The 22,931-nt window shown below is 34.5% G+C and overlaps 1 long non-coding RNA gene across 3 annotated transcripts in view; it reads left to right on the top strand.

Moving 5' to 3' along the window:
* LOC105472999 (uncharacterized) overlaps nt 1-22,931 on the top strand; it is a 52,438-nt gene that overhangs the window by 4,954 nt on the left and 24,553 nt on the right. For 2 of the 3 annotated variants that reach the window (XR_011624321.1, XR_011624322.1), the window contains exons 3-4: nt 19,973-20,080; nt 22,557-22,611. This is a non-coding gene — a long non-coding RNA (uncharacterized lncRNA). The remainder of the gene's footprint in view (nt 1-19,972; nt 20,081-22,556; nt 22,612-22,931) is intronic. The other variant, XR_011624320.1, reaches the window with a different exon arrangement.

The raw sequence follows: 22,931 nt of genomic DNA, 5'->3' as shown, positions 1-22,931 counted from the left end.
TACATTTATATTATTCTCTATTATATACCATTGAGATAATCTACTTAGATGTTAGAAAAAAAAGATACTGAAAAGGATTTTTAGTACAGACAATTTTTTGAGTTGGAACATGAAATGCTTCCATTGGTGCTGGTCCATTATTTTTCACTTTATGAAACTATATATGCTCTCAGAATGCTTATAAAAATAACAGAAAATAAAGTATTGAAATATTTATAAATTTAATAAATAATTCTGGTTATGAAAGAATCATAAAAATAAAGAGTCCTTCTGGTAAAGCGAATTATTCACATTTGTAATTTGATGCATGTGGTATGTGACTGTTTTAGAAAATCTACATAAATATAATTCAAGCTTTGGAAGTTTATTTCTACTTTACACCTAACCACATCAAAGTGGTAAGAAAATCAATAAAATAAGAAACTGATTCCTCTAATCTGAAGTAGGTTTTATTTTTTGTTTTTATTTTTCATTTTTTGCCAAATATCCCAAAGTAAGATAATTAGAACTAAACTGAAAATGTTGTAGGTCATGTTTTCACAAAATGTGACATTTCATGTCATTGTTATGCAAACGGTGGCATCAAATTCAATCTGCACCAATCATATTTTTATTTTAATATTTTAAGCAACATGGTTCTAATCCATTTAAATGAGTACATTTAATTCAGTAAGTCATAAAATATTTCTTTTTTATTTTTTTATTATTATACTTTAAGTTCTAGGGTACATGTGCATAACGTGCAGGTTTGTTACATATGTATACTTGTGCCATGTTGGTGTGCTGCACCCATCAACTCGTCAGCACCCATCAACTCGTCATTTACATCAGGTATAACTCCCAATGCAATCCCTCCCCCCTCCCCCCTCCCTGTGATAGGCCCTGGTGTGTGATGTTCCCCTTCCTGAAGGATGAGTTTGTGTCCTTTGTAGGGACATGGATGCAGCTGGAAACCATCATTCTCAGCAAACTATCGCAAGAACAGAAAACAAAACACCGCATGTTCTCACTCATAGGTGGGAACTGAACAATGAGATCAATAAAATATTTCTTAGTCATAAAAACACCTCAAATTTTTTTTTTGCTAAGTCTTACTAAAACTTATAATATCTAACCTCTTTAAAACATATATACCTTTGGTTTCTGTTTTAAAAATTTTCTCTTAGCTTCAAGTAACTTCATAGTACTTTTTTCTTCCTAGCTAATTCTACTGTTCTTGGAAATAATAGAAGAGAAAGAATTTACCTTTTGAGTAAAAGAGTGGTGAAGCAGGATTGGTAGTTTGGTTAGGGAACATTGTACAAAATCTAGTTTAAAAATTCTAAAGAGTCTGAAGCATTGTCTGCTGGTTATCACATGTGGTACCTATGCAAATTTCCATGAGCAGATGTTAGAAAATTCTTGAAATTCTATTCAATATGAGCATTCAGAAGTTCAGTCTGGTCTTCGTAAATAAAACCCAGCATAAATGATGCATAGAGCTCCTAGCTGTGCTCCTTATGTGCTGCAGTCAGATCCAACACCCCTTGGGACAAGACATCTGGAACTATGCCATTCTACTTGACTAATCTTTCTCCTGAATACCAGCTTAAAATTGCCCATTATTCCAAGAAATTCAGAGAAGCACAAATAGACACAAAGAGCTAAAATAAGACATAGTTCGTATAGCAATATATACATACATAAAATGAAATAATGGCACATATTTGTATATTTGAGTATGATACTAATTCTCTGTTTTTATTTCTTGCTGGAAATGTATTCATAAAAATACTTATTGCAGAAATCCAGTATATGATATATACTAGCAAATGTTTGGACTATGTTGAAAAATCAATAAACCTCATAATTCATTCACTAAATAACCAGAATTTTTACAGGTCTGATTTTTAAAAATTATTTTTATTTGAGTTTTACAAAGCTTTATCTATCAATCAGAAACATTAACCAAATATGTCTTAACATAGAGATATTTTGGTAGGCATTACTTGTGAGCACTGATTTTTCTTTTTTCAACCCGGGCATATAAATATCTATACTTTTCAGCATTCTTTTAGTTAGCAGGACCATAACTAGCAATACTGATATTCTATCGACAAAAGAGTTTTGTATCATGTCTAGCCTTAAATATTGGCTTACTTAGTAGGAGATAAGCAGCAAGGAAAATGAGCTTTGAGGCTGTAAAAATGTTTGTTTTAGTGCAATACTATGACAAAATGAAGTGGCTGTGTTGTCTGAGGTCAATATCTGAAGTTTGTCCAAGGAAATCGTGAACACAGACATGCAAGGAATGAGCCAAAGTATAACAAGTGAGTGACCAGAAGTTTAATAGGCGAAAGAAAGAGGAAAGTTCTCTTGTGCAGAAGAAGGGAACTGGTTCTTTGGTTTGTGGTGAGATGCCAATGGTTTTATAGATGAGCTTGAGGAGTTGGTGTCTGATTTACATAAGACAAAAGATTGGTTGGACCAGGTGTGTCATTTACATAGTGCTCAAAGAAGCTGGCCATCCTACCATAATCTTTTACTATGTAGATGTGTTTTCTACCTGGCAGATGCCATGTCTGTTCCTTATTGCACACATGGTAACAAAGAAAAGGGAAGATGGAGCTTCCATATTGGATATGCCTGCCTGCTAGGTAGCCCTTTTCTATTGGCACAGCTCCTGGCATTCACTTGTGCAAGTTTCCAGTTTGCTTATTTATGTCTGCAGCTTGATTTTTTAGGCTGGTTTTGTTAGAAAACAAATGATTTTGGAGCTGCTTTTTATTAAAAGGGATACCTTATCGAAGACTCTCTTACCCTCACTAACTGCCTAAATAATTTCTTTTTAGCTCTGTATCAAAAATACATAGTATTTTTGTTTTCTGATAAATTTGCAAGTATCATATATGTCCACTGAATCTAAAACTTTTGGGATAAATGTTGGAAATCAAATTTTATGGACTGTGTTGGTTACTACTGGCTGCATCCGACAAAATATCATCAGCAAGAGATAAGCTTGGGGGCAAAGAGGAAGGCCAGTTTTCACACAGAAAGGAGAGAGTAAAGATAGGCTAAACATGTAGAGACTTGTTGCATTAGAATACCTGACTGCTTTTAATCCCCAGAAGGTAAAAAAATGGAGTATAAGAATTTAAATAACCTTTGAATAAAAAATCTTTCAGTCTAATATAGTGCTCGAATGCAAGAATTAGTCCAAGGGATGGAGGCATTAAAATTGCTTGGCCAGGTGTGGTGGCTCACATCTGTAATATCGGCACTTTGGGAGGCCGAGGCCGATGGATAACCTGAGGTCAGGAGTTTGAGACCAGCCTGACCAAAATGGTGAAATCCCATCTCTACTAAAAATCCAAAAAAATTAGCTAGGCATAGCAGCAGGTGCCTGTAATCTCACCTACTCAGGAGGCTGAGGCAGGAGAATCATTGAACCTGGAAGGCGGACATTGCAGTGAGCCAAGATCGCACTACTGCACTCCGACCTGGGCGACAGAGCGAGACTCCATCTCAAATAAATAAATAAACAACAACAAAAAACTTAAGACCTGTTAAGGACGCCTTAGGATAATGCCAGACAAATAGTAAGATTTTGATCAAAGTTGGACATTCTTGCCGTAGTATATTTATAAGTTATACCTATATCTATGTCTACACATTTAAAATTAAAGATGGGATAAGTTGTGCAACAAACATACTTGACATCTAAGAGGCTTATCATACTAATGCTACTTTTTCACAAAAAAATGTCTGCTTCCTGGCAACCAGCACTGTAAGGTCACATCTTTGGTACGTATTGGGACTATGCTATCCTTGGGAGATGCACTCTTTTCTCAGTCAACTTGGAATCTTGGGTATCTAAATCCCAAACACTAAAAAGGCCTGTGGTTTTTATGGCAATACATGTGTATTATTTAGTTACTGCTCTGTATGAAACCCACTGGTTTCTATGAGTTAAAATAACAATTAGCTTACTCAGGATTCTGTAGGTTGGTAGTTTAATCGAGGATTAATTGGAGATCATTGTTCTAGTGTTGGGTGATTTCAGGTAAGTGTCCTCTTGCATCAACAGTCTGTTGGATGTGTTGACTTGAGACCAACTGATGTAGGCTGGTATTAGCTGCAATTCCTCATCTCTGCTCCATAAGGCTCTACAACGTTTACCTAAGTTTCTTTTTATGCCAAAGACAGAGTTCCACCACATTTCTGTTAGTCAAACAATACTCACTGTATAGGGAAGTAGACATCACCACTTGATAGGAAAAAACTAGAAAGCCGCATTGTGAGAACTTATCACAGAATTTAACTAGGAACAAATATAGACCTCTCTTGTGACAAAAATAAATGAGGAGAAATTAGAACTTCCAACCTAACTAATAGAATTTCCTGAACTAAGACCTTTTAGAATAAAAAATCATATTTATTTAAAATCTGTTTATACATCTGGCCCTAATATTTATACAAACTTCTTGTTCTTAAATATAGAGTCATTTTTGTATTTAACAATATCACCAAAGTGGCATTTGATGGCATTTTTAAATACTAAATATACTTTAACAAATTAACACCAAAGTAAAGACTTAAAAACAACAAAAATTTATTCATCTTACATTTCTGTAGGTCCTAACTCCTAAAATCTAGGTATTGGCATTGTTGTGTTCCTTCTGGATGCTTTAGGGAACATTCTGCTTTGACTTTTCCAGAAGGGGCCACCTACATTCCTTGTCTTATGGCCTTTCCTCTGTGACCTCTATTTCTTACATCACATCTCTTTCTCTGACTCTAAACCACCTGACCACTTCTTTTAAGAACTTTGTGATTACACTGGGGCACCCAGATAATCCAGGATAAACTTCACATCTCAAGGTCTTAATTTAATCACATTCACAATGTCTCTTTAGCCCTGTAAGGGAACATGTTCCCAAGTTTCAGAGATTCATATGTGAACATAAGTGCAGGAGGCATGAGAGTGATAGAATTATGCCTACTAAAAATATCTCATTAGAACTGAGCTTTTAGAAGAGCAACTTGTGGTATAGATGTTTCTAAGCATCAGAGCATCTTATGTTTATGGTACATAATACTGCTGCTGTTTTGGGTTATGATATCTTTCTATACACATAGAAATTGAAAGAAGCCTCATATAGGAATTTATTTTAATGGTAACATTCATCACTGGCTTTCGCCTTAAACATTCTCAGTTATTTTTCTGAGAATGACAATTTTAACCATGTTAATATTTAAAATAAAATGATAGATGGTAAAAATTCTAACAATGTAATATAAAGACCAAAATAAGAAATTTTAAATATTGAATGTGACATTTTCTTAACTGCAACTTAAAAGAAATTCACAGAAAAAAAAATATGTTGCTAAGTTGCAGTATCCTTCAAAACTGCTATTATCATTTAAATAAAACTCCTAGAAATGAACCCTTTAAATTTGCCTTTGCTCTTCCAGTCTTGATTATAAAACATAAGATTGTGCAATCAATAATTTCTGGAGTTAAGGAGATTTATTTTTTATAACTTTTGATAACTTTTCCTTCATGTAAAACCTCTGAGGCATTTAGGAATAAAACATGAAATTTCAATAAGTCCCTTTCACATAAGCATTATATGCTTCGCACTACCTGATTAGACAATAATATTGGATTTTGGTAGCTTTTTTTTCTCTCATTCTTGTCAGACTAATAGTTATCAGTATTACAGTGTAATTAATCTAAGACAAAACTGAACTAAATTGTTTGTGATGTGTTAGTAAGAGTTATGCCAAAACTTGAACTGAGCAAGCTAAAAAAGATTTATCTATTTGGTGGTAGGAAAGAAAATCAAAGCTTTTCCTTCTTTGGTATTACAACTCAAAACTATGTTTTACATAAAGCAACATATGAAAGCACAAAGGCAAATAAAGTTGTTACGCAGTATGGTTTGGATTTGTATCCCTGCCCAAATCTCATATAGAATTGTTACCCCCAATGTTTGAGGAGGGGCCTGGTGGGAGGTGATTGTATCATGGGGGCAGATTTTCCCCTTGCTGTTCTCATGATAGTGAGTGAGTTCTCAGGAGATCTGTTTGTTTAAAACTGTGTAGCACCTCCCCTTTCACCTCTTCCTCCTTCTCCAGCCATGTAGGATGTGCCTGCTTCCTCTTTGCTTTCTACCATGACTGTAAGTATCTTGAGTCCTCTCCAGCCGTGCTTGCAGTAAAGCCCACATAACCATAATCCAATTAAACCTGTTTTCTTTATAAATTAACCAGTCTCAGGTAGTTCTTTATAGCAATTTGGGAATGGATTAATATAGAAAGTTGGTACTGAGAAGTGGAGCACTGCTATATAAAGATATCTGAAAATGTGGAAGCGACTTTGGTACTAGATAATGGGCAGAGGTTGGAACAGTTTGGAGGGATCAGAAGAAGACAGGAAAATGAGGGAAAGTTTGGAATGTCCTAGAAACTTTTTAAGCTGTAGTAAACAAGATGCTGATAGTAATATGGATAATGAAATCCAGGCTTGAGGTGGTCTTAGCTGGAAATGAGGTAATGAAGGTAATGAGAAAAGGTAACTTTTGTTATGCTTTAGCAAAGAAGTTGAAGGCATTGTGGCCCTGCCGTAGGGATCTGTGGAACTTTGATTTTGAAAGAGATGATTTAGGGTATCTGGCAGAGGAAATATTTAAGCAGCAAAGGGTTCAAGATATGTCCTGACTGCTTGTTACAGTGTATGCTCATATGCCTGAACAAAGAGATGATCTGAAACTGGAATATATATTTAAAAGGGAAACAGAGGATAAAAGTTTGGAAAATTTGCAGCCTGACCATGAGTTAGCAAATAAAAACCCACTTTCTGGAGAGGAATTTTAGCTGACTGCAGAAATTTGCAAAAGTAAAGAGGAGCCCCACATGTTAATAGCCAAGACAATGGGGAAAATGCCTTGAAGGCATTTCAGAGACTTTCAGCATAGCCCCTCCCATCACAGGCCTGGAGGTTTAGGAGGCAAGAATGGTTTCAAGGGCCAGGCCCAAGGCCCTGCCATGCTGCACAGCATAGGGACACTTCTCCCTGCGTGCCAGCTACTCCAGCTTCAGCCTTGACTAAGGCCCCGGATACATTTCAGACTGCTGCTGCAGAGTGTGAAAGCCCTACACCTTGGCAACTTCCATTTGATATTAAGCTTGTGTATGCACTGAGGGCAAGAGTTGAGCCTTGAAAGCCTCCACCTACATTTCAAAGGATGTATGGGAATGCCTAGATGTACAGGCAGAAGTCTGCTGAAGGAGTGGAACCCTCATGGAGAACCTCAACTGGGACAGTGCAGAGGGGATATGTGGGGTGTGAGTCCCCACACAGAGTCCCCATTGGGGCATCATCTATTGGAGCCATGAGAATAGAGCCACCGTCTTCCAGATCCCAGAATGGTAGATCCATTGAAAGCTTTCATTGTGCACCTGGAAAAGCCACATACACTGAATGCAAGCCCATAAAAATAGCTGAAGGGGCTGTACCCTGCAGAGTCACAGAGATAGAGATACCCAAGGTCTTGAGAGCCCACTGCTTACATCATTGAGGCCTGAATGTAAGACATGGATTCAAAGGATATTACTTTGGATCTTCAAGGTTTAATGACTGCCCTACTGGGTTTTAGACTTGCATGGGGCCTGTAGTCCCTTGGTTTTGGCAGATTTCTCACTTTGGAAATGGGTGTATTTACCCAATGCCTGTATCCCCATTATGCTCTTGGAATTAACTAACTTGTTTTTGATGTTACAGGCTCCTAGGCAGAAGGGACTTGCCATGTCTCAGATGAGAATTTGGACAGTGGAATTTTGAGTTACTGCTGAAATGAGTTAAAATTTGGGAGACTGTTTAGAAGGGAAGTTTGTATTTTGCAACGTGAGAAAGACATGAGATCTGGGAGGGGCCAGGGGCAGAATAATATGGTTTGAATTTGTGTCCCCATGCAAATCTCATGTCAAATTGTAAACCCCAATGTTTAACATTAGATCATGGGGTTGAGTCCCCCGTCACTTTCTTCTGGCAGTGAGTTCTCATGAGATACTGTTGTTTAGATGTGTGCTTCTTCCTCTTGCCCCAGCCATGTAGGATGAAGCTGCTTCCCCTTCATCTCCCACCATGATTTTAAGTTTTCCAAGTCCTCCCCAGCCATGCTTTCTGTACTGCCTGTGGAACTGCGTGCCAATTAACTGCCCCCCTCTTTTTTTATAAATTAGCCAGTCTCAGATAGTTCTTTACAGCAATGTGAGAACAGACTTATACAGTATGCTTTATAAATATAAGGATTGTTTTATGAATGTCATTTTATTTATGTGTATCAAGGACTACTTAAAATAATAGACTAAAAATTTTAACCAATGAATAATTTCAGATTATTTCTTGCGGTTCTTTCTCTTGAATGAAGGCAACTAACTCTACCCTACTCTTATAGGTCCTATTATTTATCAGGGCATGTAACACACAGGACATTGTTCATTGTCTATATTTCTTTAGATATCACTTTTCCTCAAAAACAATTTAGGTATGTAGAAATTTTAGCATACAAACAATATTAAAATACACTACCAAGAAAATCATACTATCTTAACTGTAGTAAGAAAAATCTTTTACATATTAAAGATTTGATCTGGTAAAATTTAGGTGATAATTTGCTTGTGAATGTCCTATTTATCATAGGGATGATGGAGAACATGTAAAATATCCTGGGGGCACAATATAGGATGCTATAAAGCAGTTTGAAGCAATAGATATACACAGAAAAATATGAATGAAATATATATATATGTGTGTGAGAGTGTGTGTGTGTGTGTGTGTGTGTGTGTATACTCATATATGGTACTGAGGAAAAAGCAAATAATATAAGATATACAAAATAGTATACATGAAAATTAATTTTGTAGACATACAAAAGAGTATTAAATTTATTGTTAAAATATATAAAATAAATGAACATATATAAAACATCTGGGAATAGTGGTCTTTAGGTTGTAGGGAATTGGGAATAGCCATAAACAAACTAAAATAAAAAGAAAATAGATAATAAATAAATGAATATAAATAAATCACTAAAACAACAGAAGTGTCTTGCATAGACCAGTGCAGATTAAACATAATTTGTCCTCTTAAAGTCCATCCATGGCTCTTAGTCAAATATCAGTGCAATAATAATATGTAACTATTTAAATTCAAGGTATTGTTAAACTTCATGTGTCTTCCCATTCTCGTGGTCCAAAAATGACTCAAGATGTGTTTTTTTTATAGCAAATAATAGAAGCACAAGTGTGCAGACAAGATATCCAAGCACATATAAAGGCTTTGTTCCCATTTATTCACTACTGTTTGATTTGTCAAATCATGTCACATGGCCTAGCTCAATGTGTCAGCCTGAGTCTGTCAGTAATATATATTTTACATCTACTGGGGCAGTGTTATGTTACATGGTGAAGACTATATGTACGATATATAGGGCCCACATATACACCCACACATATGTGTATCACTGTTTCCCAGAATCAGTGTGTATGTGTGTTACTGTTCTTCAGAGTTGAGGAGTGGAAAACTGAGAACAATAATTTTATTTTTCATAGCATGCGTATACCCTGATACCACAGCTGAAAACAAACACATCTATACAAAGTTATAAAAAAAGAAAAAATAATAATATTCAAAGATTTTCAAAAATAAGACAAAATATACTTTTAAATGAGGCTTCTTCTGTTTGAAGCCCTTTTCTGATGTTTGTTTACTTTTTTGGTAAAGCAATTGTATCTTTCATTTGATCATTTTTCTTTCTCTTTAAGCAAGTACTATAGTTTCTCTCTTTTAAATTCTTTTTTCAGGTTGCACTCATTACCAGAGGGGCTTTCCAAATTATGGACCTCTTTCCTGTGTTATATAATCTGAGACTTCCCATCCTTCAGTGCCTCTGTATGTCGTTTATAAGGAATAACAACAAAATCTACTTAAAAAGGCACAAGAGCTCACATAATGTGTTAGTGTGTATTAGTGTGTGTGTGTTTAGAAAAGCAAATATGCAACATATAGTAACAACTGGTTATTCACTTAAGGCAACATGTTTGATAACATTTTCCACTATTATACACTTTTTAGAGATCTCCAAGTATTTATGATCTGTCCAGTGATATTGTGATTCTTTAAGACATTAGAGAATGTACTACAATTGATAGTTTTACCTAAGTTCATGTGAAATATTTTATTTCTAGCTTCTTACAGTTTCTTCTGTGAACATTCCTACCCATTTATGGAAAGGCTACTTTCCTAATTTGCCATGTTTTCCATTATTTCCTTAAAAATACTTTTAGTATTTTTCATTTGAATTAAGTTCTTGGTTTTTCTTATAAGTCCTTTAAGGTGACTTTTTAAAGTTCATAAATTCTGCATGATATTATTTGACTCCTTATAAATTATATCTTGTGCAACAAACCTCCACACACAGACACACATGTATTCATATACATTTACAGACAGATGGATATTTTAAAACAGTAAGATATTTCATTACATAGTCATAACTTGGTTTCTGCTTGTCTACTTTCTTTATTCAATCCTCTGTTGAAGGGCACTTAAGTTGATTCTATGACTTTACTGTTATAAATAGTGCTGCCATAAAGTACAAGTGCAGGTTTCTTTTTGATAAAATGATTTTGTTTTCCTTTCATAGATACACAGGATTCGAATTGCTATGTTGAATGATAATTCTATTTTTAGTTCTTTGAGAAATGTCCACACAGTTCTCCAAAGAGATTGTACTAATTTATGTTATGACCAACAGTGTATGACTATTCCCTTTTCTCTGTATCCTCACCAACACTTGTAATTTTTTGACACTTAAATAATAGCTATTATGACTGGCGTAAGATCGTATATCACTGTGGCTTCAATCTGCATTTCTCTGATGATTAGTTATGTTGAGCATTTTTTGTGTGTTTGTTGGCTGCTTGTTCTTCTTCCTTTGAGAAATCTCTGTTCATGTCCTTTGCTCAATTTGTAATGAAGTTATTTGTTTTTTTCTTGTTGAATTGTTTGAGTTCCTTATACAGTCTGGCTATTCGATCTTGGTTGGATTCATAATCTGCAAATTCTCCCATTCTGTAAATTGCTTATTTACTTTATTTATTTATTTATTTTTGCTTTGCTGAAACTCTTAAAGTCCCATTTGTCCATTTTTGTTTTTGTTATATTTGCTTTTGAGGTCCTAGTCATAAATTATTTGCCTTGGCCAATATCCAGAATAGTTATTCCTACATTTTCTTCTATTATAGTTTTAGGTCTTACATGTCAGTCTTTAATATATCTTGAGTGAATTTTTATCTATGGTGAGAGATAGGGGTCCACTTTCATTCTCCTGCATACAGCTAGCCACTTATCCCAGCATTGTTTATTGAAATAGGGTGTCCTTTTCTCATTGTTTATTTTTGTAAACTTTGTCAAATATCAGTTGGTTGTAGGTATGTGGCTTTATTTCTGGCCTCTCTATCTATTCTGTTCTGTTGACTTTTGTGTCTATTTTTGTACCAGTATCATTCTGTTTTGGTTATTATAACCTTGTGGTATAGTTTGAACTCAGGTAACAGTGATGCCTCCAGCTTAGTTCTATTTTGCTTAGGATTGTTTTGGCTATTTGGATTCTTTTTTGATTCAACATGAACTTTAGAAAAATTTTTTCTAATTCTTTGAAAAATAATGGTGGCAATTTGATAGGAATTCTGTTGAATCTCTAGATTGCTTTGGGCAGTATGGTTGCTTTCATGAGATTGATTTTCCAATCTGTGAGCATGGGATATCTTTCTATTTGTTTGTGTCATCTATGATTTCTTTCATCAGTGTTTTATGGTTCTTCTCGTAGAGTTATTTTACCTCCTTGGTTATGCCTAGATTTTTTGTTTGTGTGTGTGTTTGACTATTTTAAATGGGATTGCATTTTTTTACTTGAGTGGCAAACAGATAAAAATGCAACTGATTATTGTATATTAGTTTTGTATTCTGAAACTTCACTGAAGATTTTTATTAAGTCTTAGAATCTTTTGCAAGAATCTTTAGGATTTTCTAGGTATTAGAAAATGTCATCAGCAAACAGAAATAATGTGACTACATCTTTTCCAATTTGGATGTATTTTGTTTTCTTTTCTTGCCTGATTGCTCTGGCTAGGACTTTCAGTGCAATGTTAAATAGGAAAGGAGAAACTGGGCACCTTTATCTTGTTCCAGTTCTTAGAGGAAATTCTTCCCACTTTCCCCATTTGGTGTGATGTTGGTTGTAGATTTGTCATATATGATTCCTAATATTTTGAGTTATGTTTCTTCATTGCCTAGTTTGTTGAGGGATTTCATCATGAAGAGGTGTTGTATTTTATTGAATGTATTTTCTGCATTTATTGATATGATCCTATGGCTCTTAATTTCAATTCTGATAATGTGGTGAAAGGCATTTATTGATTTTCATATGATGAACCAAGCATTTGTCACTGGGATAAGACTCATATTATCATGTTGGATTATCTTTTAGATATGTTGTTGGATATGGCTTGCTAGGATTTTGTTAAGGTTTGCATTTCCGTTCATGAGGGATATTTACCTGTAGGTTTATTTTTTCTCGGGTCTTTGTTTGGCTTTGGTATCGGGATAATACTGGTTTTGTAGAATTAGTTAGGGAGGAATCTCTTCTCAATTTTTTTTGAATAGCCTTTGGAAGATTGGTACCAGCTGTTCTTTTTACATCTGATAAAATTCAGCTGTGAATCCATCTGTTCTGGGCTTATTTTTGTTACTATATTTTTTATATTGCTGATTAAATTTTATTACTCATTGTTGGTCTGTTCAGGATTTCTGTTTCTTCTTGATTCAACCTTGGAAGGTTTTATGTTTCCAGGAGTTGATGCATTTCCTCTAGGTTGTATAGATTGTGTGCATAGAGATGTTCATAACAGTCTCTGAGGATTTTTTGTATTTCTGTAGTATTAATTGCAACGTCGGCTTTTTTATTTCTGGTTGTGCTTATTTGAATCTTCTCTCTCTCTCTTTCTTTGTTAATGTAGCTAGCAGTCTATTAATCACTTTTACTCTTTCAAAGAACCAACCTTTTATTTCGTTGATCCTTTGTATGATTTTTTAGTCCCAATTTTATTTAGCTTTGCTTTGATTTTTGTTATTTATTTTCCTTTGGTAGCTTTGGTTTTGGTTTGTTCTTGTTTTTCTAGATCCCTGGGGTGCAAGGTTAGGTTATTAATTTAAAATCTGTCTTTTGAATGTAGGCATGTAATGCCATAAATTCTCCTCTTAAAACTGCTCTTGGTGTATCCCAGAGTTTTTGGTATGCTACGACTGTATTTTATTTGTTTCCATTTAAAAAACATATTCTGTCTTAATTTTGGTTTTTACTCAAAAGTCGTTCAAGAGCAAGTGGTTTAGTTTTTGCATACTAGTGTGTTTCAAGAGCTCACCTTTGTATTGATTTTTTACTTTATGACCCTTTGGTCCCAGAAGATACTTGATATAAATTTGATTTTTTTTAATGTATTGAAACTTGCTTGGGGGCCAAGCATATGGTCAGTTTTGGAGATTGTTTCATATGCAGATGAAAAAATGTATATTCTGTGTTTGTTGGTTGGCATTTTCTGTAGATGTGTATTAGGTCTATTTAGTCAAGAGTCCAGTTTATGTCCATAGTTTATTTGTTGGTTTTCTGCCTTGATGATATGTCTAGTGCTGTCAGTGGGATGATGAAATCCCTCACTATTATTGTATGGCCACCCATCTGTTTCCTTAGGTCTAGTAGTGTTTGTTTCCTAAAACTGGATACTCTGAGGTTGGGTGTATATATATTTGAGATAGATAAATCTTGTTGAATTAAAATCTTTATTATTATATCATGCCCTTCTTTGTATTTCTTTTTTTACTGTTGTTGAATTAAAGTCTGTTGTATATCATGTAATAATAGCAACTCCTGTTCTTTTATATTTTCCATTTGCATGATATTTCTTTTTGACCCATTTACTTTGAGTTTATGGGTGTTTTTACACATTAAATTGGTCTCTTGTAGAAAGCACATGGCTGAATCTTGCTTTTTATACAATTTGCCAATTTATATATTTTAAGTGGAATATTTAGGTTATTTACATTCAAGGTTAATATTGAATGTGAATTTTTATTCTTGTCATAGTGTTGTTAGTTAGTTGCTGTAATCTCAGTTGTGTAATTGCCTTAGAGAGTCTATGAACTTTGTATAATACTTATGTGTATTTTTATCATGTCAGGTATTTTGGTTCCATGCTTAGAACTTCTTTGTGCATATTCTGTAAGACCAACTTAATAGTGACATATTCACTTGCATTTGTTTTGTCTGGTAATGAGTTTATTTCTCCTTCATTTATGAAACTTAATTCAGTATGATATAAAATTATTGGTTGTCATTTATTTTTTCTTCAAGAAAGCTAAAAAATAAGCCTCCAGTCTCTTCTGGTTTGTAAAGTTTCTGCTGAGTCCACTGTAAGTCTGATGAGATTTCCTTTATAGGTGATTTTACATTTCTCTCTAGAAGGTTTTAAGATTTTTTGTTTAGTGTTGATTTTGGATAATCTGATGACTATATAGCTTGATGATGCTTGTCTTGTATAGTATCTGCCAGGTGTTCTCTGAGTTTCCTATTTCTGGAAGTCTATCTCTCTAAGAAGATCAGGGAAACTTTCTTGAATTAATTCCTCAAATATGTTTTTCAATTGTCTTACATTTTTTTCTTCTCTCACAGGAATGTCTATATGTCACAGATTTGTTTGTTTTGCATAATCCCGTATTTCTTGGAGGATTTGTTCATTTTTAAAGATTATATTTTCTTTATTTTGTCTGACTAGGCTAAATTTTAAGACCAATGTTCAATCTGAAATTGTTTCTTATAATTCTAGAATATTATTAAAGATCTCAACTTTATTTTGAAATTCATTTAGTACACTTTTTTTTTTATAATTTCTGGATTTTTAAAAGAGAATTATCTCATCTCTCATAATCCTGAATTGGTTTTTTGGCTTCTTTGTGTCATTCTTCAACTCTCTCTTGGATTTCATAGAACTTCCTTATTGTATTTTAAACTATTTATCATTTCAGAATTTTCATTTTGGTTAGGATTCATTTGTAGAGACTTAGTGAAATTATTTGAAGGTGTCAAACACTGTATCTTTTTGTATGGCTGCTGCTGGAGTTCTTGCACTAATTCCTTCTAATATGAAGTGGCTGTCACCCTTTATTTTGTGATTTGCTATCATTTAGAGGAAACTTTAAAATTTGTATTCTGTTTTTCCCTTCATAATATTACTGTGGTATATGTTGTGTAGAATTATTTGACTTTATTTCTGGGTGTTTTCAGGGGGCACGGCTCTGTATGGATTCCATAGTATGGATAGCTACTTTGTGGTGGCTTTCTTGCATGCTGCTTGTTGAAGTGGAATATTGGATTATGAGCCTACACACTCTATTCTGCAGGGTTTGGGGTATGTGTGTGGAGGTTTCAGTGAACTTATCTCAAACACTACCACTCTGTTCTTTTGCCAGCAGGTTTTCGTTTCGTTTTGTTTTGTTTTGTTTTGTTTTTCTATTTGGTCTTGTAGTGAGTCTACAGTCCGGTAAATTGCACTAAAGAGTATGATATGGTTCTCCCATGGGCAGCCCAATCATGAGCGGAGGCACCAGCCCTGATGGGGGTTGGAGGAAAGTTCATGTGGGGATATGCTGAGGTCTCAGGGGGAGCATTAAGGGAACTGTATCCACATATCTTCCTAGGAAGGCAGGGATGTGGTCCACTTTCCTTTCACACCCTGTCACAGGGATCGTAACCTTTGGTTCACGCAAAACTGACCTTTGGCTCCCTGCTACAGTGCAACTGAGATCCATACAAATTTCCTTCTGGCAGCTACCACTGAAATGGCCTGAGTGCAGCGCCACAAAACATGCTGGAAATTCTGTCTCCAAGCGTACCTGTGCCATACCCCAGCAGGCAAACTCTGTCGCACCTACAACAGTGAATAGGGAGAGCAGTACATGACCCCTAATTCACTTCCATTCCTGGCCACTGATGCTGACCCTTCAGAGATTAGCACCACATTCATGTTTTCTTTGTCCCAGGAGGTGTTTGGTGGATCATGCTCCCCACTAGGGACTGCCCACACCAAGGGCTAAACCTCCAGTGATCTTGCAGCTCCCCAGGGTTCCATGAGCACACTGTAGTTGCCAAAATCAGAGTGGGTTCTGGTTATGTTTGTGGGGGATCTGGTGATGTAGGGACACAAGGGTAGGTTTCCCAGGTAGAACAGTTGCACAAAATGAGTGCACAACCACAGTGGCACCTACTAACCTAGTCTGGGTCTGAAGGAAGTGCAAATTCACTGACATGAGCTGGCCATCCAGTGTTCTATCCCCAGGAAGTACACAAATCACCACCAACAGTGTTGCCTGGGATTGCAAGGCCAGAGGGGATTCCCAACATTTTGGTAGTCAGCAGTATATCTCTGGAGTGAAGGGAGTAATGAAACCTCCCCATCTGCCCTTTCTCTGGGACTCCAGGTTCCTTAGGGGTCAATCTCTGCCAAAGTCTTATACTTTCCTTTTCTACACCTTAGCTTCTACCCAGAGGCTTTCCAACAGGTGCCAGCCCTCTTTCCTTAGCTTTCTATTCAAATAATGATAATTCACCTTTCACTTTGTGTTTCTTTCTGAAGAAAACTGGCATCTGATGTATCTACTCAGTGATCTTGAAAAAAAATTAAAAACTAAAAATAAATTTTAAGCTAAATTTTCAAAAACATTTCTTCAATGAAAATATGTCCTTAATCTATTAAAATACATATTAGATATTTACCAGTTAATTCCCAAGGTTTCTAAGAGTGCATCTTATATTTTACTAGAGATTAATCTAATGTAACGATTAATTTTTAACTTATTATTACACAGGCCTTGCATTTTCTTAAACAATTGATGTAATAAAAAAACCTTTAATTACTTAGCCTGGTAAAACTCCCAAACCACTCAACTGACTCAATCCTCAACAAAGTGTCCCTATCATGATTTTTCCCACACTTTATTTAGTGCATATAAATCATTTCCATTCTGAGCACTAAATTCTCAGGTTTTAATCCTAATAGGTATAGACAATCTTACAAACTATGGGGTACAATGATTTATATTATTTATATCTGATACTGTGGCCTTCACTCAAATAGGGGGAAAAACTGAGTGTTTTTCTGCTGCCTCTTTTATGATAAATGATAGACCTTAGATCACAATCTGTTTTCCTTACTTTAAAAAATTCTGTTTGAATTACTTTCACTTGACTGACACTGGAAGTCATTTTATACTAAGTAGTACTTTGTTTTTCTTTTTACATGTTGAGTGTGCTGCTATAGATAATTCATTAATAAACTACATTATGACTAAACAGAAATGATGGTGAGAACCATATTAAGTATTCAACCATTATAATAGGATAACTGTGGAGTGCTAAATCATCATCTGTCTTTAGGATAGCAGGTTATCTCAGCTTGAACTGCTCATTAAAATAATTTGTTCCATCTTATCATGTAGAGAGCCTGGCACATAATAAGTTTACACTAATTACTGATAAACTCAGAAATCAATTAATTATAGCAGCTACTAATAAATGGTTAATATTTTTTGGGAGTAATTTCTGTGATGTTCAAAACATTAAATGTTGTGCACTTTATAAAGGGAGGACACACATAGACACACACACACACATTCACATACACACACTAGATTGTGCTTTCCATTGAGCCGTCACTGAAAATGAGAATAAAAGGGTTTTCTATATACACCACAAAAACCAAATAGAGCTTAATGGGACTAAAGGCCAACATAGTCAAAGTGTGATGAGTATATGTAATTATTTTTTTAACTTCTGTTCCTGCTCTAATTTCATTGCCTATTCCTGCTTCTCATTTTTAAACTAAGAACAATCACTTGCTTTTTTTGGCACTTACTTTCTAAATGATTCACCGTTAATTCTAGGTTAGGCAGAAGTTTTTATGAATACATTTCTTACATTTTTCTGTACCAAAATGCGTCTCCCCAAAATTCATATGCTGACGCCCTAAACTCCACGTGAATCTTTTGGATACAGGGACTCATTCAGGGAGGTGATTAAAGTTAAATGAAGTTCCAGGGTGGTAGCTTGATCCTTCAGAACAGGTGCCCTTCAAGGAGTAAAAAGAGACACCAGAGACCTCTCTTTCTCTCTGCTATGTGAGAACACAATGAGAAGGTGATCATCTGAAAGAGAGACACAAAAAAGAGAGCCCCCACGTGAAGCTAACCGCTACAGAAACCTTCACCTTAGACTTTCTGCCTACAGAACTGTGAGAAGGTAAAATTTATGTTGTTTAAGCCAACATCTAATGTCAAATAACTTAGTAAGGACAAATAAAGCAGATTAATTGTTATCACCCTCTAGCTAGCACTAAAGTTTTCGTTGCTGTTGTAATTTCACTTTAAATATTCAGGAAGAAAATGGCAAAAATAAACAAGTAAAATGTTAATAAATTATGATCCCGTAAAATTGATAGAATTATATATAACTTCTGAATTTTCATCTGGCATTTTATATCCGACCTTTTGTTACAGTGTGAAGAGGAAGTGTCTTATTTAGTATCTAAAATATCTATAGACTTCAAAAAAGTGTTATGTCTCACTCAATGATTCCCCAAAAGTTAAATGAGATTTTATTTGCTTTTTACTTGGAGATTTAAGCATAAGACTTTGTAATGTTTTTCTTTTATTTTAATATTTATTAAGTACATTCTATATCTCAAAAGATATACATATACATTTTCATTCAGTGTAACCCATGCCACTTAAGTTCTACAATCCAATAGAGGAAATGTATCATTTAAATTGTGTATAACAAGGGTTTCCAAGACATCATCTTCTCATAGCAGATTTAGGGTCATAGCAATATTGAGAGGGAGGTATAGAGATATCCCATATCTCCCTGTCCCCACACATAGTAAACTATCAATCTAAAAGTTTCAATTACTTAAAAACTATTGTTATTACAAGGAACAATGCTTTGATGATTAATTTTATGTATTAAATTGACTGGGCCACAGTTTGCCCAGGTATTTGGTCAAGCATTATTCTGAGTGTGTCAATATTGAGAGGGAGGTATAGAGATACCCCGTATCTATATACCTGTTCCACAAATGGTAAAACTGTCAATTTAAAAGTTTCATTTATTTAAAAACTATTGTTATTACAATGAACAATACTTTGACAATTAATTTTATGTATTAAATTGACTGGGCCACAGTTTGCCCAGGCATTTGATCAAACATTATTCTGGGTGTGTCCATGAGGGCATTTTAAAATGATATTAACATTTGACTTGGTAGACTGACTAAAGCAAATTGCTCTCTCTAACTTGAGTTTGCCTCATCCAATCAACCGAAGGCCTGAACAGAACAAAAAGGCTGAGTAAGAGTCAACTCTCCCTCTCTCTGCCTGACTGCTTTACACTAGAGCATTGGTCTTTTCAGACTCAGACTGAAAAATCTGTTCTTTTTGGATCTCAAGCCTACTGAGTTTCAGAATAAAACTACACATCGGTTTTCTGGGACTCCAGCTTGTTGACTGCAAATGCACTACATGCATGGTTACAAGTGTAGAAATGCTTGAATTTTGTGAGGGAGGAAGGCAGTAAAAAGATGTGGAGTAAGTTAATTATTGAAATACCGTGTATCAAGTGTTCTAAAAGTACCACTTTCCAGATAATGTGAGAGTGCTGTGCCAAGTCATCAAGGATAAGGGGAGATTTTCTGATTAGAGTGGTAAGTAAATCTTAATCCATGCAAAAATGAATCAAGTATAAGAAATATAAGGTATTGGAAGGTGAATGAATATAATTTCCAAAGGATCTTAAATTAGTTCAATATAATTATATTATAGGAGTGGAGCTGTCAGATATTAGGAAGTGATAAAAGATGAAGAAAAAAGGAAAACAGTTAAGAGAACAAAACCTACATTGTAAGCTACATCAATTCACTGTGACATGATGTAAGTACTTGAAACGTCACTTTTCGTCAGTTAAAAAGTGAATGACATGAACAAATATGTTTCAGAAAATTACTTTGAGTTTGTTTAGGTAATGTTATCCAGCCAAGAGATAACCTACAAGCATGGAAAAACAACACTAAATTTTATGTTTACCTCTTATCTAGAAATAAGCAATACAAAAGTTTTGACAATATAATGTATGGATTAGCATTAGAATAAATGTATGTGTAAATATATTAATATTGCATATGCATGATTAATATTTGCTTTGTACTGATAGGTATGTGCAATGACAAAAATGTGAAAGTCATTGTTATAGGCCAAAATGCACAACATTCAGTATGTAATTTAGGTCTCTCAGAGAAGATCATTGGCCTTATCAACAAGTAACAGTTTATATAAGTGTTCAAGCATTGTGAAATATGATCATTCAGTATTAAATACCTAAATTTCAAAAGACGCCAGGTTCAATGGCTCATGTATATATTCCTAGAACTTTGGAAGGCTGAAGTGAGAGTTGTTCAAGACCAGCCTGAGCAACATAGTAGCACTCTGTCTCTATAACATAAAAATTAAAAACAAAAAAATTAGCCAAGTGTCATGGCACATGCCGGTAGTCCCAGCTACTCAGGAGGCTGAGGTGGGAGGATCACGTGCGCCTGTGGGATTAAGGATATAATGAGCCATAATTGCACCTGTACTCCAGCCTGGGTGACAGAGAGAGACTCTGCCCCAAAATAAATAAATAAATAAATAAATATTAAAAGAACACTAGACATTTGTTTTATTCCACCAATCCTGAAGTACAATTAAAACAAACACAGAAACATTAAAATTAGATAAATTGTATCAATTAAAACATGATACATAATACCTATAAACAAATTTTGTATGTATGTCTACTTTAAATAAAAAGAGTGTTCAAAGTTTACAAAGGAATATAAAAGACAAAAATGTGAAAATCTTTTATCTTTATGGCAAAATTATAAAGCTGTGAATATAAATTAATTTAAATATTTAGTATGCTTAAAATTATTAATAGAATTTTGGATTATCTAGCTGAAATAATACTAAAATTCATTTGGGAATCAGGAATCATTCAAATATAGCCAATAAAATATGGTAAAAAGCCAGTTGAATCATTATTGTAAAAAATATTGCACAATCCTTTTCTTACTTTTTTGACAATAATGTATTTTAATTGGATCCCAAACAATACTTAAACAATAAAACAAGGGGAAAATCACTTTCTTCTATCTCCTTCTTGAAAACAGAGGTCAACCAGGGTGTAGACCCGGGGCATCTAGGCCAGACAGGCAACTTAAACCTGTGACCCAACAAGGTTATGACAATTGACATTCACTCATGTCCAGTAGCTCAAGATAATGCAAACTGAGAAGAACCGAGAGCTTATTTCCAAGTTGATGATAAAAGATGTCATTTTCCTCATAACACTATTTCTTAGAGTGTGATCCATGAATCACATGAATTATTACATGGGTTCCCAAATAAAAGTGCAAATCTGGGGAAAATTCTGTCAAACCTAATTTATTAATATTCTTAGAAGTGAAACCAAGGGATCCACAATTTTAACAAGTATTAAGTGATCATTAAGTACATACTTTTTTCGTTGTTTTGAAACAGAGTCTCTCTCTGTCACCAAGCTGGAGTGCAGTGGCGCAATCTCGGCTCACTGCAACCTCCGCCTCCTGGGTTCAAGCAATTCTCCTGCCTCAGCCTCCCCGGTAGCTGGGACTACAGGTGCACGCCACCACACCCAACTAATTTTTGTATTCTTAGTAGAGACGGGGTTTCATCAAGTTGGCCAGGATTGTCTCGATCTCCTGACCTCATGATCTGCCTGCCTCAGCCTCCCAAAGTGAAGTACATATATATATTTAAGTTTAATTGTATAATTTCCGATTGTATGTCTTGGAGATTTAACAGATTTAGTTTCATTAATCCCAATACTATGAGTTATGGGTCTTGATAATACCATATAACAGTTTGGTCAAAGGTGGTAAGTAGTAAGTTATAAGTAATAAGTTATACTTATTACTCAGGTGGTTTCAGTTTGTCATCAATTAATAATACACATCTATGTACTAAAAAGATATGACATTACACTTTTCTTAGACTATTACAAATACAGTATTTTAAAAATAATTTTGTTTTTTGAAATATTTATATATAGATGAGGATTGTAATTATCAGTGGTCTTTGTCATCAGAGAGATTTGTCTTTGTGTTACTTTTCCATTTCTTCATCTACAGAGGGGCAATAAGTATAATTTTATATAAGACTGTTTTGAGAGTTAAAGTACTACACTTGGTTCAATGTTTGGCAAATTTTAAGTCCTCAGCTAATGTTATATTACATACTATCAAGCATATAATACACAAATACACATATGTTAGTTTATTATGGTGACAATAGATGGTTCCAGACAATCACAGTTAATCTTGTCTTTAAATAGTTATTGACAGGCAAAGAAGCAACATGTACGATTAATGGCCCTGAAGATTTTAAATGTAAGTTACAAACAAAAAAATCCAAGCATAATCTAAGCATGCATATGTATATATACATATATATAACAAACTAGTTAATTGTAGCATGTGTATATATGTATGTATGAAAATATAACAAAGATATGAGAGACTTAAATTATTTATCATATATGTATACATGTATAATTATAGCATATATATGCTATAATTATTGGTTGTAATATTGTATATATGTAAATATGTATATATGTATAATTATTGCATATGTATATGCTATAATTATTGGTTGTAATATTGAATAGTATATCATTGCATATCAGTGTTGACATAGGACCCAAATT

The sequence above is a fragment of the Macaca nemestrina genome, chromosome 6, assembly GCF_043159975.1.
Source record: "Macaca nemestrina isolate mMacNem1 chromosome 6, mMacNem.hap1, whole genome shotgun sequence".
NCBI classification, from domain to species: domain Eukaryota; kingdom Metazoa; phylum Chordata; class Mammalia; order Primates; family Cercopithecidae; genus Macaca; species Macaca nemestrina.
This window is presented reverse-complemented; position numbering and strand designations above follow the sequence as displayed.